We start from the raw sequence: 18807 nt of genomic DNA, 5'->3' as shown, positions 1-18807 counted from the left end.
TCCCGCATTGTCACTTGGGTTCCATCCCTGGCCCAGGAATTTCTGAATGCTGTGGGCATGGCCAAAAAAAGAAATTCCTTTTTTGGCCATGCGGGCGGCATGCAGAAGTTCCCAGGGCAGGGATCAAACCCGAGCCGCAGCTGTGACCCAAGCCACCCCACTGAGCACGAGAGAGTTCTTTATATATTCTTGATACCAGCCCTTTATCAGATATATGATTTGCAAGTATTTTTCCATTCTGTGGATTGTCTTTTCATTTTCTTGATGGTGTCCTTTAAAGCCTAGATGTTTTGATAGAAGATAATATAAGAAAAGGAATATAATTCTTTTCTTATATATTATATATATATATGGGTCACTTTGCGGAACGTCAAAGTGTTACATTTTTTATGCCGTGTTGTATCCTTAGAAGAGCTCACTTCAGTTGTGCCCAGAAAGAGAAGGGGATGCTAATAAAGGACTTTATGAAGCAAAAGCTACATAGCCAGTACGGAGAACAGACGACCAGCCCTTATCCAGTAGAGTAGAGGAAAATGAACTTCAAGGCGGTATGCTTTTTGTTTTTGTTTTTTAATGAAGAAGTCTTCTGTTAAAATGACAGTTCGAAATGGATGTTTCACAAAGGGAAGTATTTTCATTTCATTTGTTGAAGTTCTCAACAAGAATTTCAAAATATACAGTCACTCCTTGGTGATTTAGAGTATAACGTAGATAATTACTAATAATCTAGAAATGTTTTTATTAATGATTTCAACAATTATTATATATTAAAACATGCGCCAGAGGACATTGAAAACAATGAACAGGTATGTGTTAGTGGGTTTTCATTTGGTTGTTGGCGCTATCTTCTTTGGAATGTTTGAAGGGCCATATCAGCCTCTTCCGAACCATCTTTCAAGAATAAGATCCAAATTCTTTAGCATAGAGAATTTGTCTCTGATTCCCACTTCGGGAATGATGGACTAAGAGATTTGGCCTACATACTTGACTTCGGGACAATTAAAGAAGATGGGTGAGGAGTGCCCTGGTGGCTCAGTGGATTAAAGGTCTGGCATTTGTCTCTGCAGAGGCTCACTCGGGTTGCTGTTGTGGTTCGGGTTTGATCCCTGGCCTGGGATCTTCCACATGAGAGTGTGGCAAAAAAAAAAAAGAGAAAAAGAAAAAAAGAAAAGAAATGGTGTGTGTAAGGGCACTAGAATGTTATGTAGCTCTACCTACCCAAGATCTGGGAGAAAGCCCAATAAGCTGTTTTGCCTCTGAGCATTCATGCTAATTCCAGTAGGGAAGCTGAGAAGTTGAAAAGCTGAGCCGAACTTTTCATAGCTTTGCCAAGCTAAGGAGCCTCTCAAGGAAATAGAAGACTTGGGTCTTTACACCAAAGGGTTACAGCCCATAACCAAAAGTAAACTCTCCCAAGAGCTATAGCTCAGCCTGGAACCATCTCAATCTCTAAACTTGGCCAGTGGTTCTGGGCATTCCAAACAGCTGGCATGCTCAGATACCACACTGAAATAAACATAAATCTTCTCTGGAGGAAGAGAACATCCATGCATCAAATCATTTCTATAAACAATTTTGCAAATACAATGTCCCGCATTTGGCAAGAAATAATGAGACCCATTAGAAGGAAAGATGTCACAAATGAACCTATCTACAAAACAGAAACAGACTCACAGACATAGAGAACAGACCTGTGGTTGCCAAGGGGGAGGTGGGGAGGGAGTGGGATGGACGGGGAGTTTGGGGTTAGTAGATGCAAACTATTGTATTTAGAATGGATAAGCAATGAGATCCTACTGTATAGTACAGGGAACTATATCTAGTCTCTTGGGATAGAGAGCATGATGAAAGATAATATGAGAAAAAGAGTGTGTGTGTGTGTGTGTGTGTGTGTGTGTGTGTGTGTGTGTGAGTCACTTTGCTGTAGAGCAGAAATTGGCACATCGTAAATCAACTATACTTTAATTAAAAAAAAAGAAAAGAAAAAAGATGCTTTAAAAAAAAAACCCGGAGTTCCCGTCGTGGCGCAGTGGTTAACGAATCCGACTAGGAACCATGAGGTCGCGGGTTCGATCCCTGAGCTTGCTCGGTGGGTTAACGATCCGGCATTGCCGTGAGCTGTGGTGTAGGTCGCAGACGCGGCTCGGATCCTGTGTGGCTGTGGCTCTGGCGTAGGACAGTGGCTACAGCTCCGATTCCACCCCTAGCCTGGGAACCTCCATATGCTGCGGGAGTGGCCCAAGAAATAGCAAAAAGACAAAAAAACAAACAAACAAACAAACAAAAAACCCGCAGAAATTACAGAAAATAGGAGTTTCTCCATTGGCTCAGTGGGTTAAGGATCTCGTGTTGTCACTGCTATGGCTTGGGTCACTGCTGTGGCATGGATTTGATCCCTGGCCCTGGAACTTTCACATGTTTTGGGTGCATAGAAACAGACCCACACAGGTTATACCTATCAGAATTATGAGATACAGACTTTAATTACTTTTCCTATGCCCAAGGAGATAAAAGACAAGATTAAAAATTTGGCAGAGGAATTCGCATTGTGGCTCAGCAGTAACAAACCCAACTAAGAACCGTGAGGATGTGGGTTCAATCCCTGGCCTCACTCAGTGGGTTAAGAATCCAGCATTGCCGTGAGCTGTGGTGTAGGTGGCAGACATGGCCAGATCCTGTGTGGCTGTGGCTGTGGTGTAGGCCGGTGGCTGCAGCTCCGATTCAACCCCTAGCCTGGGAACGTCCATAGGCCGTGGGTGTGGCCCTAAAAGAGACCAAAAAAAAAAAAAAAAAAAAAAAAAAAGAATTTGGCAGAGAAATGGTAACTATTAAAAAGGACCGAATAAAAATATAAAAATTCTAGAACTAAAAAACACAGTAACCAAAATTGAGAATGCAGTCATTGGACTGAATAGAAGATTAGACAAATCTGCAGGGGAATTGGTGACCGGAACAGGAGTCAATCAACTAAAACCTGTGGGCCAAATCTGGCTCATGGCCTGTTTTTACATGGCCCATGAACTAAGGTTTTTATATTTTTAAAAAGGTTATAAAAAAAAGTGACAGAGACTATACTTGACATGAAAAACCTAAAATATTTACTATGAGGGCCTTTAGGAAAGTTTGCCAACCCCTGAACTGTGGGAATGAAAAATGTCACATGCCCCATCGGTAAACAGTGGATGTTGTGGCCATTAAGCCACCAGTTACTGCAGCCGATCCAGCTGTGCCCCCTGACGGGATCCAGGATGGAGAAAAAAAGGATACTGGCCCTAGATAGTTAAGGTGAATTCCAAAGGAACAGCTTCATGAGCCCAGGCTCTCGCATCTTCCCATACGAAGTTCCCGTTGTGGCGCAGTAGAAACGAATCTGACTAGGAACCATGAGGATGCGGGTTCGATCCCTGGCCTCACTCAGTGGGTTAAGGATCCGGCGTTGCCAGGAGCTCTGGTATAGCTCACAGATATGGCTTGGATCCTGCGTTACTGTGGCTGGGGTATAGGCTGGCAGCTGTGGCTCTGATTCAACCCCTAGCCTGGGTATTTCCATATGCCGCAAGTACGGCCCTAAAAAGCAAAAACAAAAACAAAAAACTAAATTCACTACATCGAGATTTGTTTTTTTCTTCAATTAACAGTGAATTTTTGATGTTTCGACAACCTGCTTCCTGTTGCAAAAACTCCTGTGTATCCCGGCTCCTCCCTTACCTCTTCAGAGCAGTGCCTCAGAGCTACCTGAGAGGCTACTTCCTGGGTGTAAGTCCTCAGCAAGTCTCCCAAGAACCTGAGTAATATCCATGAGGATGCAGGTTCGATTCTTGGCCTCGCTCAGTGGGCTAAAGATCCTGCATTGCCGCCAGCTGTGGTGTGGATCGCAGATGCAGATGCGGCTCAGGTCTGGTGGTGCAGGCGGGCAGCTGCAGCTCCCATGATTCAACCCCTAGCCTGGGAGCTGCCATATGCCACAGGTGCGGCCCTAAAAAAAAAAAAAAAAAAAAAGAGAGAGAGAGAAAATTGTCAACTTTGAGGTTGTGCTTTTTTTGTTTGGTGGTTGTTGTTGTCGTTAGGTGAGCAGTGCATGGAGAGAATCGTTAAGAGGGGGACCAGGGAGAGGCCTGAGGAGGCAGCGCCAGCTAGCATCATGCCCAGCTGGTGAGCATCAGCTACTCTGAGTCTCCAGCTGAGCCCTTTCAGGCGTGTTTTGACCATTTATTTCTTCGTCCACTCGGGTATTGAACACCTATGCGGTCAATTCCCATCTTAGTGCCGAAGAGCAGACTTTAGGGTCAGACTTGGGTTTAAATCCCGAGTAAAGAGAGATAACAGGGCCTGGCTGACTGGCGGTCATGGGGACCAGAAGAGAGCATGCCTCTCGGGCATTTAGAACGTGTCTGGATATAGCCAGCCCGCACTGCATGCCAGGTGCTATTGTTAGCCTGGAGTGTGCTCAGGCCATGTCCCCGACTGGCTGTAACCCCAGAAGGATAACTTGGTGGCTGTAATGGGAGTGGGACTGATAGGGATGGAGTAGGATAGTTACACAGGGAGCCGTAGAAGTCCCAATAAGGGACCAGAGATAGAGCGGGAAACCTAGGGGCCTTCGGGAGATCACTGTAAGTTAATAATTGCTCAAGAAAGCCCTCAGAACAAGGCGGGCTTTCGGGACAAGTGGAGGTGCAAGAACTGCCTCAGGTCAGGGAGGAGTTTGAGGACCAGGAGTTTGAGGATCGCCCTTCTGCTGATTTGAATAAGCACCCGGACAGTCCTGGTTTGACTTTACGGGATCAAATACTCTCTTACCAGATACCAAGGAGCAGCTACTGCTGAAGAAAGAGGAAGAGTCGGTCTTTTCCCACTGCCACTCCCCTTGGATGATAAACTGTAGCCCACTGGATCCTGGGGGCAGAGCCTCCTTGCTGCCCGCTTGCATCTCTCACAAGCATCCTATCCTAATAAATCTATTTCTTGCCTATCCCTTGTCTCTCGATGAATTCCTTCTGCACGGAGACATGAAGAACCTGAACCTCAGTGAGTCCAGACACAGGGTGAGGAATTCTAACTCAAAACTGTGTGTTTAAGTCCCAATCTGGGTTTAGGCTGGGTTTGAGTCCCGGCAGGCAGGCTTAAGTCCCAACCTGGGTTCTGGCTGGGTTTGAGTCCTAAGTGCTGTCAGGTTCAGCATCAAATGAAAGTAGGACAAGGAGGGAAGGGAGGGCAGGACCATTCTGAATATGGGAGGTGAAGGCGCAGTGCAACTTTATACCATTTTTCTTCCACATAGGCAGTTTGCCTACATGGGAACTATAGTTAAAAATGAATATCATCTCCCAAGGAACTCTATCTGATCACTTGTGATGGAACATGATGGAGGATAATGTGAAAAAAAAGAATGTATATGTGTGTATAACGGAGTCACTTTGCTGTACAGCAGAAATTGACAGAACATTGTAAATCAACCATAATAAAATTTAAAAAATGAATATCCTCTATAGAGAATAAACCAGTGGTTACCAGTGGGGGTGGGGGGCAGCATAAGGATGGGGAGTAAGAGGCACAAATTATTACCTAGAAAATAAGCTATCGGGAGAGTTCCCATTGTAGCTCAGCAGGTTAAGAACCTGACATTGTCTCTGTGAGGCTGGGTTAAGGGTTAAGGATCCAATGTTGCTGCAAGCTGTGGTGTAGGTCTCAGATGCAGCTTGGATCTGGTGTTGCCATAGTTGTGCTGTAGGCCACAGCTGCAGCTCTCATTCGACCCCTAGCCTGGGAACTTCCATATGCTGCAGAGGCAGCCATAAAAAGAAAAAAAAAAAGCTATAGAGGAGTTCCCCGATGGCCTACCTGTTGGAGAGCTGGTATTGTCACTGCTGTGGTTCAGGTCACTGCTGTGGTACAAGTTTGATCCCTGGCCTGGAAACTTTCACATGCCTTGAGTGTGTCAAAAAAAAAAAAAAAAAACCTATATAAATTAAGCTATAGGATATATTGTACCTTATGGAGGATATAGCCAATATTTTTAATAACTACAAAAGTAGTATAACCTTTAAAATTATGAATTACGGTTGTACATCTGTAACTTATATAATATTGTACAGCGACAGCAATATTGTACTTAAGTAAAAGTATCTTTTTTTTTTTTGTCTTTTTAGGGCCGCACCCACGTCATATGGAAGTTCCCCCAGGCTAGGGACTGAATCAGAGCTACAGCTGCTGGCCAACACCACAGCCACAGCAACGATGGATCCTTAACCCGCTGAGCGAGGCCAGGGATTGAACCCTCAAACTCGTGGTTCCTAGTCGGAGTTGTTTCTGCTGCGCCATGACGGGAACTCCCAAAAATATCTTTTAAAAAGTGAATATCCTCAGCAAAGCTTATTTATAATAGCTAAAGAGGAGAAAAAACCTAATCATAATGTATTTCCCAAATCCTTTAACATCTGGGCATGATGGAGTGGAATTAGTTGAAATTTCAATGCAGAAATGTGACGTTATGTCAAAGTACAATTTTCAAAAAAGTAAAAATTAAGCTCACGTAAATATAGAATAAACATGTATCAAAGATTGATTCTATTTATTGGCGAGGGTATCAGGGAGATGGTCAAGCTGGTACAAAGAGCGTTTAATGAGCTGGGTATCCATAGACCATTTTTTAAAAAGTTAGAATAAGGGCTATGTAAGATGCAAAGCTCATTAAATAACGCATGGGGCAATAAAACCATAACCGTTGACGCTGTCTTTTCTGCCAGACGAAAAATAATCTCTGAGTTAACACATAACTTCACAGTGTTTGGGCTCTAATCAGATAGTAAACAGTGAAGTCAAACACGGGTATGTTCTAGAGAATTAAATAATTTTGTTACGCAGTGCTCCCAGTATGACATTGAAAGGACACATCCCCTCCCATGTGCCTTGTTTCCAACGTTTGGATCTTTTTCTTAACAAACAGCATGTTGACTATACAAAGCATGTCGTATGTCTAAGTCTTAGCCGGGGTCCTGCCAGGAAATTCATGCCCCATATCAAATGATTTAACTAACTACTTACACTGGTGTGGACAGGGTTAAAAAGACCCCCAAGAGATGTCGAGAATAGACTTGTGGTTGCCAAGGGGGAGGGGGAGGGAGTGGGATGGCCTGGGAACTTGAGGTTCATAGATGCAAACTAGTGCCTTTGGAATGGATAAGCCATGAGATCCTGCTGTGTGGCACTGGGAACCATGTCTAGTCATTTCTGATGGAGCCTGATAATGGGAGAAAAAAGAATGTGTACATGTGTGTGTGACGGGGTCACCGTGCTGTACCGTAGAAAATTGACAGAACCCTGTCAAGCAGCTATGATGTAGAAAATAAAAATCATTCAAAAATATAAAAATAAAAACCAGATGAACCAAAAGGAGATGCTGAGGTTTCCAGCACTGATCACAGTGGGAAAGCCTTTTCTCCCCCTCGGTCTGGAGTGACAAGGAGGGGCAGAAATAGAGCAGATAAATATCAACTCTCTCCCTCCTTCTGCCCTCTGATCTTCTGCCAGTGCCTCTTGTTGACTTAACCCAACTGGAAGCCAGAGGGAGAGGGGCCATGGATGGCCTCTGTAGCAGCCACCCCCTGTGGGCACGGAGCAAGACAGAGAGGTGGAAAAAGGGGGGTGAGCAGAGAATGATCAGCTCAGTCCACGTGTCAGGTGACGTTACACATTGACTTGAGGGCCCCCCCACCCCCACCCCCGTCCCCAAATGATATGTTGGAGTCTTCAGTGGGGTCCTAACCCTCAGTGCCTTAGAATGTGATCTTATTTGGACAGAGAGTATTTACAGAGGTAACTGCATTATAATGAAGTCACTCGGTGGACCGTGGACCCATGACTGGTGTCCTTATAAAAAGGGGGACATTTGAGCACAGAGACAGACATGCACAGAGCCAAGATGCTGTTGAAGACACAGGGAGAAGACAGTCATCTACATGCCCAGGAGAGAAGCCTGGAACACATCCTGCCCTCGCAGCCCTCAGGAGGAACCAACTCTTTGGGCACCTTGATTTTGGACGTCTAGCCTCCGCAGCTGTGAAGCAACACATTTCTGTGGTCCGAGGCAACCAGTTTGTGATACTTTGCTATGGCAGCCCCAACAAACGAATGCAGGTGTATAAAAACTACCCACAGAAGGAAGACATATACCACGATACTGAGTGTTAAGCTCTGAGAGGGGGTGTTATGGGGTGATTTCTATTTTGTGTTTTTCTTTATTTCCTAGCTCGTCTACTTTTGCATCAGAATGCATGGACAAATAGTTTTGTTAAAAGGAACCTCAAGGCAATAGAAGGAGGAAGGCATTGATGGACAGCTAGCTGGGCCTTTGTGACAGAGGCAACTCGAAGATGTAATATTGATACGTGAGCTCTCATTATTTGTGTTCCAAGGAGACGTTTCTTGCCCCAGACTGAATCCCAGGCTTTCTGTTCCCTTCATGTGACAGGCCTGGCTTTTGTCTCCTCTTCAAAGCTGCAGTCCCCCTGGTAGGTCCCCTGAGACTTGGTTCAAGGCCAAAGTTGAGCCTGTAAGACCACTTCATATAATTCTTTCGCTAATTGAAAGAATGAAAAAGAACACAAGTCTGGTCCTCCCAGAAAATGTTTGCTAAATGAATAAATGGCATAAGGCTTAAAGGCTCTTATCTAGTTTCTAAAGTTAGGGTACCTGATGCATAGGTTCTGTGACTCATTTCTGAGAAAAATAACTGAAAGTTCAGCTGGATGTCAGCCCACTGTCTTTATGCCTTAAGGTGGACCAGTCCCTTAAGGTGGAATCCCTTATTCTCTTTTCTCACTTTTCCTTTTTCTTTTTTTTTAATTAGGGCCGCATCCACGGCATATGGAAGCTCCCAGGCTAGGGGTCAAACCCGCCCACGCCGCAGGTCATGGCAATGCCAGATCCTTAATGCACTGAGAGAGGCCAGGGATTGAACCCATGTCCTCAGGGATCCTAGTCTGTTGGTTGCTGCTGAGCCACAAAGTTTTTCTCACTTTGGATTTTTCTCACATTTAGTCATAGGCTAATCTTAGCGGATCCTTCTAGACTGTCCCCCTGTCCTCCACTGACCTGTGTCCACTCTGCTCTCTTGCCCTCCCCGTCTGAGAATGTGACTTCCTTGAGGGGAGGGGACATGGCTTATCCCCACTTGGTGAACCCTGGTGAGTAATAACCAAAACTCCTCGAGCCTGAAGGATGACTCAAGTGATCTTTGAAAATGGGGACGGGCCAGGAGATAAGAGTTGTATCTTAGGAAATTGAATGACAACTTAAAAAAAAAAAAAAAAAACAGCAAGTGAAAAGGAAATGAAGAGCTTTCAGTAGATCAGCTAAAGGAACCCAGGGGTTTCAGTAAGAGGAGAAAGGATCTGTAACCAAATCTGAGACCCAAATATCCCCAGGTTATAAGCAATGCCCGCAGTGCTTCCCTTTCGCAGCAAAGGGAACAGAATAAGGGCCTGATAAAAGTCATTACCACATTGGTTTCTATGGTGATTGGGTTTTTTTTTTTTTCCCCCCTCTTGGAAGCATGAAGGTATTTTTTTCCTTACCTCAGTAATTTTTCATTTTGTTTTTCATATTGAAGTTCTCTCTGATCTGCTTTCTTTCTCCCGAGGGTAGCCCAGATCCCACTTGCCTGTAGGTGGAGGTGGGAGGTGGTAAGTGGCACTAAGATAGACTTTTCAAAAAAGGTAAAAGCAGGAGCCATGCCTATCTAAAAGGAGCATGGGCCAAAGGTTTCATTCAACTCTGTTCGTGCAGGAACCAGTAGGATAAGAAGACCGGTTTGAAGCACCTGTGAAGAGCTTGGTCTATGTAGGTAACTTTAAAAAAGGTATGTTCAGCTACAACGGCTGGGTTAGATAGAAACTTTTCCTGCAGGGTCCAAACCCTATAACCTTTGGGGTTATTTTTTTCTACTGGACAGAAATCATTTTCATGTCTCCTGGACAAAATTCTTTAAGTTTTTCTGTAACTTCATGAAGCCTTTGATTTCCAATCAATGATAAAATTGAACCAAGTACAGTTCTGTCTTGGGTGAGCCTTCTTCTCCATACTATAGTGAAAGGATGTGATAGCTATCTTTTCATCTGCTAAGTTTTGTGTGTGTGTGTGTGTGTGTGTGTGTGTGTGTGTGTATACATTTTTTTTTAATTTTTGTCTTTTTAGGGCCGCACCCGTGGCATGTGGAGGTTCCCAGGCTAGGGGTCGAATTGGAGCTTTAGCTGCCAGCCTACACCACAGCCACAGCAATGTGGGATCCGAGCCCCATCTTCGACCTATATCACCGCTCATGGCAATGCCAGATCCTTAACCCACTGAGCGAGGTCAGGGATCGAACTCGAAACCTCATGGCTCCTAGTCGGATTCATTTCCACTGAGCCCTGACGGGAACTCCAGTTTTGTATAATTTTTTATAACAGTGACACGATAGAGGATGCAAATCATTTGGGGGCATATAAATTGAAATCTTTTAAAAAGAAGATGCAAAGTTTGCATGTAAGACAGGTTTTCAAATAGCCTTCAATGCATCAGATGCCTGGGGAGTTGACCCAATGGCAACTAAACAGAAAGGAAAAAGAAGATTCTTTTTGGCATTTACATAGTTTTTTGGTTTGTTTTTGTTTTTGGCTGCACGCGCAGCATGTGGAAGTTCCTGGGCCAGGGATCGAACCCGTGCCACAGCAGTGACCTGAGCCACTGCAGTGATAACACTGGATCCTTAACCCTCTGCGCCACAAGAGAACCATGGTTTTACAATGAACCATGGTCCTGTCAAAGAATGAGGGACCCGTGATGGTGCTAATATCAGCAAAGGATTGAATTTCATTGTAAACTTGGAGTACAATCCAACTTAATAAAGCGGGGAGTGGAGGTGGGGGACTCAGATGACGTCAAATGCACAAACTTCCAGTTATAAGGATATAACTAAGACTAAGACTAAGGATGCAAAGTGCATGTTAACTGTAATGAACAGTCGTAGGTTATGTATGAAGGTTACGAGAGTAAATCCTAGGAGCTCTCATCCCAAGAAAAAAACCTTTTTTTTTTTCTATTTCCTTAAGTTTTACATCTATTTGAGATGATAGATGCCCACTCGACTTGCTGTGATAACCACTTCTTGAGGGTTACAAAGTCTCGTGCTGTTACTTTAATATATAGAGCACAGTACGTCAATTATTTCTCAATAAAACTGGGCAAAAGTTACGAAACATGTTCCATAGACTAATATAAATATTTGGTGTATGGGATAGAGAATCTATGGAATAAAATAACATAGCGAGGAACAAATTGCTCAACTCTCTGAATGATACCAAAACAGCATTTAAAATCACGGGGGAAGCCAAAAACATGTATGGCTTTCATATCTACTGACTCTATTTTCCAAAAGTCAGATATTTAGGAAACATCAAAGCCAGACGTACTGTTCCTTTTGCATTGAAAAGCCCTTTAAGCTCTTTTGGAAGATCGGCAATAATGAAGAACTTGTAATAAGCTCACAAAAGGCTCTTCTAATGAATTAGTCAATTTTAATACTCTTCAGAATTTCCCATAAGAGCATCATTTTCTCTTTTGCCCTGCACGGCTTAGTTCTCTCCTCTCTTGACAACCTCTCCAAGATATTTTAGACTTCTTTTAAGAGAGAGAAAATTTCCTTTATTAAAGGCAGACTTGTACTAAATTAAAATCAATCATTATCATCATTTCCTCTGCCTTAATACTGCCGAGCTGCTTCAAAGAGGATCGTACGAACTGGCTCCCATTTTTGTTAGGAAAACCAGTCTGAGTCCTTTATGTCATGATTTGGTTTCAAAGATTTATCTTCATCCTGCAGTTTCGATGCCGTTACCGGTCACCCTACCTTAAATCTTCTACGAACAGAACAGGAACAAATTACATCTTTCTGTTTCAAATTTCTAGTAGCACCTTTCTCTTGCAAAACACCCTTCCTGTCATAATCCCTGGGATTTGAATAGGATCTGAACTGGCAATTGACTTATTTGACCATCAAGCTATAAACAAGCAAGGAGACATTTTCTGCCTGATTCCTTTGTCCATATATAGCCGACAGTATTTTAATGTATTTGTCCACATAATCTATGAGAATAGTCTATTTTTGTCTATCTGACAAATATTTATCAAGCATGTCATCTGTGCCGGGAAACAGTTTTCGAGTTGAAACGATGAACAAGACAAAAGTTCATTACAAAAGGAAGAATAGGTTCCAGTGGAAAGAAAATGGATAATAAATAAAACAAGTTATTATTCTATTTTTAAAGTGTTGCCTATACATAAGTGGATAGGGCGTACTTTTTTCCCCTCAGTTACATCTAATACATGAACAATGCCAACTGAATAATGAGAGGTTGGAATTTTGTTTTGCTGCAGGAGAAGAGGTAGCCTGGCTGGATAATCAAAGAAAGGATCTGACGACAACGAAAAACCAGAGATTTCCTTCTCCTTTAGCCTGGACCGTGGTTCAAGTTCATTTTTCCCTATCGAATTGAACTCTCTGAAAGCTGTCAGACAAACTCCTCCTTGTTGAAGTACAGATGCCTGCAAAGCCTCATCTGCATACTTCCCAGCAAGGCTTTCATTGTATAGAAGACAGAGCCTAAGGCCTGGAAGAAGTTTATCTTTGTGGAAACCCAAGCTGTTCAGTTACGAGCTTGATCATCAAGGCTCTCCTCACTGTGTTCTCCAATCAATGTATTATGTTATAAACTCTGCCCAGGGAGTTCCCGTCATGGCTTAGTGGTTAACAAACCTGACGAGGAACCACGAGGGTGCAGGTTCGATCCCTGGCCTCGCTCGGTGATTTAAGGATCTGGCGTTGCCGTGAGCTGTGGTGTAGGTTGCAGACGCGGCTCGGATCCCACGTGGCTGTGGCTGTGGTATAGGCCGGTGGCTACAGCTCCGATTCAACCCCTAGCCTGGGAACCTCCATATGCCGTGGGAGCGGCCCAAAGAAATAGCAAAAAAAAAAGACAAAAAAAAAAAAAATCACCCACCCCAGACTTAAAACCCTTTAAGGGTGAGTTTAAAAACTCACTTCTGCTCATTTCCCCCTGTTGAGACCCTATGAAGACTCAGTAAGGATGGGGCTCATCCTCACTGCAGTGAGTCATCTTAGCTTTGATTAACCGACTCATGGTCCTTAATGGTGGTTGTAGTGGGTTGAACGGTGGCCTCTGAAAGATATGACCACGTCTCCCACTCCGCTCCTCAGGAACTTGTGAATATGACCTTATTTGGAAAAAGTGTCTTTGTAGATGTAACTAAGTTAAGCGTCTTGAGCTGAGATTATTCTGGGTTTAGACGGGTGTTCTCACAAGAGACAGGCAGAGGGAGATGGGAGACACAGAGCAGAAGATGACATGAAGGTGGGAGCACAGATTAGAGTGACGCGTGTACTAGCCAACGAAAGCCAGGGTTTGCCAGGAATCACCAGAGGCCAGGAGAGGGGTGTGGAACGAAGTCTCCCTTAGAGTCTCCAGGAGGAACCAACACACTGATTTCTAACTTCGGGCTTGCAGAGCTGTCAGAGAGGACATTTCTGTTATTCAAAGCTATCTAGTTGCGGTGGTTTGTTACAACAGCCCTAAGGAAGTAATACAGTGGTTTTCTTTTTTCTTTTCCTTTTTTATGGGGGGGGGGCTTTTTGCCTTTTCTAGGGCCGCATCCATGCCATATGGAGGTTCCCAGGCTAGGGGTCGAATCAGAGCCGTAGCCACCAGTCTACGCCAGAGCCTCAGCAACACCAGATCCGAGACGTGTCTGCGACCTATCCCACAGCTCATGGCAATGCCGGATCCTTAACCCACTGAGCGAGGCCAGGGATCGAACCCGCACCCTCATGGTTCCTCATCTGATTCGTTAACCACTGAGCCATGACGGGAACTCCCAATACAGTGGTTTTCTGGGGAGGGGGAGGTTGAAAGAACCAGATAATATAGGCAATAATTGCAGTGGAGGGTGCCAGAGGTGGGTGCTTGATGCTGCTTTGTCATGATGATAAATGTGATGATAACAATGCCAAGGATGAAGATGAGGATGCTGGTAACTATGGTAACTGTAAAATAGCCAGCCAAGTCCAACTTCCAGCTTTCCTGTAACATTTCTGTGTACCTCTCTCCTCAACCCTCTATCGAGACAAAAGCAGTGAAGGCGATCTTGCTAACAGTTAAAACAACAGCAAAACAAACTCTAGACCAGTACTCTCAGATTTTAATGTGCAAAAGAATTCCCCACGGGTCTTGTTAGAATGCAGATTCTGGGAGTTCCCGTTGTGGCGCAGTGGTTAACGAATCCGACTAGGAACCGTGAGGTTGCGGGTTCGGTCCCTGCCCTTGCTCAGTGGGTTAACGATCCGGCGTTGCCGTGAGCTGTGGTGTAGGTTGCAGACGCGGCTCGGATCCCGCGTTGCTGTGGCTCTGGTGTAGGCCGGTGGCTACAGCTCCGATTCAACCCCTAGCCTGGGAACCTCCATATGCCGCAGGAGCGGCCCAAGAAATAGCAACAACAACAACAAAAAGACAAAAGACAAAAGACAAAAAAAAAAAAAAAAAAAAAAAAAAAAAAGAATGCAGATTCTGATTCAGTAGGTCGCGGTGAGCTCTGAGATTCTGCATTTCCTTTTTTTTTTTTTTTTTTTTAATAGGGTGAACCCATATAATGGGCATATATCATATGGGTATTTAGGCTTTTTCTTTTTTTTTAAACTTTTGTTTAATTTCAGCTTTATAGGGGATAATCGACATGTAAAATTGTAAGAAATTTAAAGTATACGTGGTGGTGATTTGATATGTGATGTGAAAGAGTCCCTTCCATCTAGTTAATTGAGAGATTCTGCAGTTGCAGCAAGCTCTAGAGTGATACCATTGCTGCTGGTCTGAGGACCCACAATTTGGGGAGCAAGGATTCAGATTAAGATTCGGTGGAATTTATCTGGAAGGGGCCAGATGGTAAATTTTGGGGGCTTTGAGGATGTATTTGTTTCCTACCGCTGACACAAATTACTACAAACTGTTAAAAGAAAATTTTCCAGAAATAAATTAGGAGTGTGGGATTAATATATACACACTACTATATATAAAATAAACAAACAACAAGGACCTACTGTATCACACAGGGAACTATATTCAATATCTTACAATAACCTATAATGGAAAAGGATCTGAAAAAGAATATATATGCATGTATATGTATGACTGAATTGCTTTGCTGCACACCTGAAACTAATACACTATTGAAAATTAGCTATACTTCAATAAAAAATGGTTTGAAAAGAAAAGAAAAAGAAAACTTTCCACAAACAATGTACTGGAGGCTTTTATTCAATGACTCATGAATTAGGCAGCATTCCAATCTAGCAGATAGGAAGGAGCTCTAGAGAGCTGTACAAGGTGACAGAGTTTTATGGCCCAAAGTGGGCAGAAACAAGCAAGTCACAGTAGGCGTTTGCTGATTGGTTATATGGCACAAAGGGACCAGGTCAGGTGTACGTACAGGGCTCCACAGTGCTGATCAGCTGACCTAAGCCTTCCCTGTCTGGGAGAGCCAAGCATAGAAATCTAGTTAAGTTAGTTGGGTTTGCCGGCATGGGGCTTAGCATGAGTGACTCCATCTTGGGCCTAATATGGTTACTTTAACAAAATTTAGCAGCTTAAAGTTAACACTCATTCATAACCTCACGATGTTTCGGTTGAAAGACCAGCCCCATGGAGCTCAACATATTAGGGTCTCAAAAGACAGAAGTCATGGTGGTGGCTGCGCCTTGTTCCTGGAGGCTCTGAGGGCAGAATCTGCCTATAGGCCCATTCGGGTGGCTGGCAGAATCCAGTTCACTGTGGCGAGAAGTCCCCTCTTCCTTGCTTCTCTCAGCCCTTAACAGCCTACATTCCATGTCACATGATCCCTTCCAACTTCAAACCAGCAACACACCTCAAATCCTTCACCCCCGTTAAATCTCTCTGACTTTCCCTTCTGTCACATCTCTCTGACTCCAACGGGAGAAAATTCTCTGTTTCTAAGTGCTCATATGACTAGACTGGACCTACCGGATGATCTAGGATAATCTCCTACCTCGCAAGGTCCCCAACCTTATTTCACTGAACATAAGTCAGACAGAAACAGACAAATACTTAAGGATATCACTTATATGTGGAATCTAAAAAATACAGCAGTCTAGTGGATAGAGCAGAAAAGAAGCAACTTCACAGACAGAACAAACTAGTGGTTCCCAGTGGGGAGAGGGAAGGGAGGGGGGAAGGAAAGGGGGAAGGGAGTCAGAGGAACAAATTTTATTTACAAAATAAAGAAGATGTGAGTGAAATGAGCCAGAAAGACAAAGACAAATACCATATGATATCACTTCTAACTGGAATCTAATATCCAGCACAAATGAGCATCTCCACAGAAAAGAAAATCATGGACTTGGAGAAGAGACTTGTGGCTGCCCGACGGGAGAGGGAGGGAGTGGGAGGGATCGGGAGCTTGGGCTTATCAGACACAACTCAGAATAGATTTACAAGGAGATCCTGCTGAGTAGCATTGAGAACTATGTCTAGATACTCATGTTGCAACAGAACAAAGGGTGGGGGGAAAATGTAATATATACATGTAAGGATAACTTGATCCCCTTGCTGTACAGTGGGAAAATAAAATAAAATAAAAATAAAGAAGATGTGGTATATATACACACTGGACTACTCCTCAGCCACAAAGAGAAGGAAATGTTGCCATTTGCAGCAACATGGATGGACTTGGATGGTGTGATGCCAAGTGAAGTAAACTAGAGAGAGAAAGACAAATGCTGTGTCATACCACTCATGTGGGGAATTTAAAAAATACAGCAAACTAGTGAATATAACAAAAAAGAATTAGACTCACAGATATAGAGAATAAACTTGTGGTTACCTTTGGAGAAAAGGGGAGGCAACGGGGCCAGATAGAGGTTGGGGGATTAAGAGGTACCCACTGTTATGCACAAAATAAACTACAGGATATATTGTAAAACACAGGGAATAGTGTCAATATTTTGCAATAACTATAAATGGAGTATAGCCTTTAAAAACTGTGAATCACTATATTGTACAGTTGTAACATATAATATCATACATCAAACATACTTCAACAAGAAAAGAAAAAGATCCTTAGAGTTCCCATTGTGGCTCAGCAGGTTAAGAACCAACTTTGTCCCCACCAAGAATCGGGTTTGATCCCTGGCCTTGCTCAGTGGGTTAAGGATCCGTCCTTGTCGCAAGCTGTGGTGTAGGTCACCGACGCAGCTCGGCTCCAGGGTTGCTGGGTCTGTGGCGTAGGCCTGTAGCTCCACTTGGATAACCCCCGGCCCAGGAACTTTTATATGCAGCAAGTGTGGCCGTAATGAGAATAAAAAAAAAGAAAAGGCAGAAAGGTCCATAACTTTCACTACATCTGCAAAATCTCTTTGGCATGTAAGGTCACAAATACACAGGTTCTCGGGATAAAGCATTATTTTGTCAACCACGGAAGGCCGCACTCTCTCCATCACAATTACTCCATTGAAAGCAGCCATAAATAATGTGGGAACGAGTCAGTGATGTAATATTCCAAGACAACTGTATTTATGGGCACTGAATTTCACATAATTTTAATCATAAAATAATATTCTTCTTTTGACTTTTTTCCAACGAGTTAAAAATGCAAAAATTGTTCTGAGCTCATGGGGCTGTAACAAAAACAGGCAGTAGGCTAGATTTGGCCTGTAGACTGTGGTTTGCTGACCTCTCATCTAGAGGTTAATCCTTCACATTTCAGACCGCCAGCCTGTAAAAGGCAAGAATATTCTCTCTGCTTGCTCTACTGTGGATGCTTCTTTTTAAAAAAGCTTTATTTTATTGAAGTCTATTTGATTTACAATGTTGTGTTAATTTCTGCTGTACAGCAAAGTGATTCAGTTATACCTATATTACATGTATATATATATATTCTTTTTGTATGTATTTTTGTACATTTTCATATTCTTTTTCATTATGGTTTATTATAGGATGTTGACTATAGTTCCCTGTGCTGTACAGGAGGACCTGGTGGTTTATCCATCCTACACGTAATAGTCTGTATCTGCTAATCCCAAACTCCCAGTGCAACCCTCCCCAGCCCTCCCTCCCTTTTGGCAACCACAAGTCTGTTCTCTATGTCTGTGAATTTGTTGCTGTTTCATAGGTACATTCATTTGTGTCATATTTTAGGTTCCACATATAAGTGATACAGGAAGTTTATCTTTGTCTGACTTACTTCACTTAGTATGTTAATCTCTCTCTCTCTCTCTCTTTTTTTTTTTTTTTTGTCTTTTCTAGGGCAGCATCCACGGCATATGGAGATTCCCAGGCTAGGGGTCTAATCGCAGCTACAGCTGCCAACCTAAGCCACAGCCACAGCAATGTAGGAACCAAGCCGAGTCTGTGACCTACACCACAGCTCGCAGCAACGCCACATCCTTCACCCACTGAGCGAGGCCACGGATCGAACCCGCACCCTCATGGTTCCTCATCGGATTCCTTAACCACTGAGCCACGATGAGAACACCCCCCCCTCCCCCAGGCATTTCTTGATCTTTGCACAAGAGAGCACAGTAGCTGGAACGGCACAAGGGCAGGTCTCTGAAGGGTGTCAAGGGGCAGGCCATCATAAGCAGAGCACACAGAAGTTGGGAGAAGTGGGGGCTCTCAAAATGTAAAAGAGATCCCTAGGGGGTTTACACAGAGCACCAACAGGGGCGACTACGCTATGCTTATGTGC

This window comes from Sus scrofa, chromosome X, assembly GCF_000003025.6.
Source record: "Sus scrofa isolate TJ Tabasco breed Duroc chromosome X, Sscrofa11.1, whole genome shotgun sequence".
Classification (NCBI taxonomy): domain Eukaryota; kingdom Metazoa; phylum Chordata; class Mammalia; order Artiodactyla; family Suidae; genus Sus; species Sus scrofa.
The sequence above is the reverse complement of the archived record's forward strand: the minus strand, read 5'-3'. Positions refer to the sequence as shown.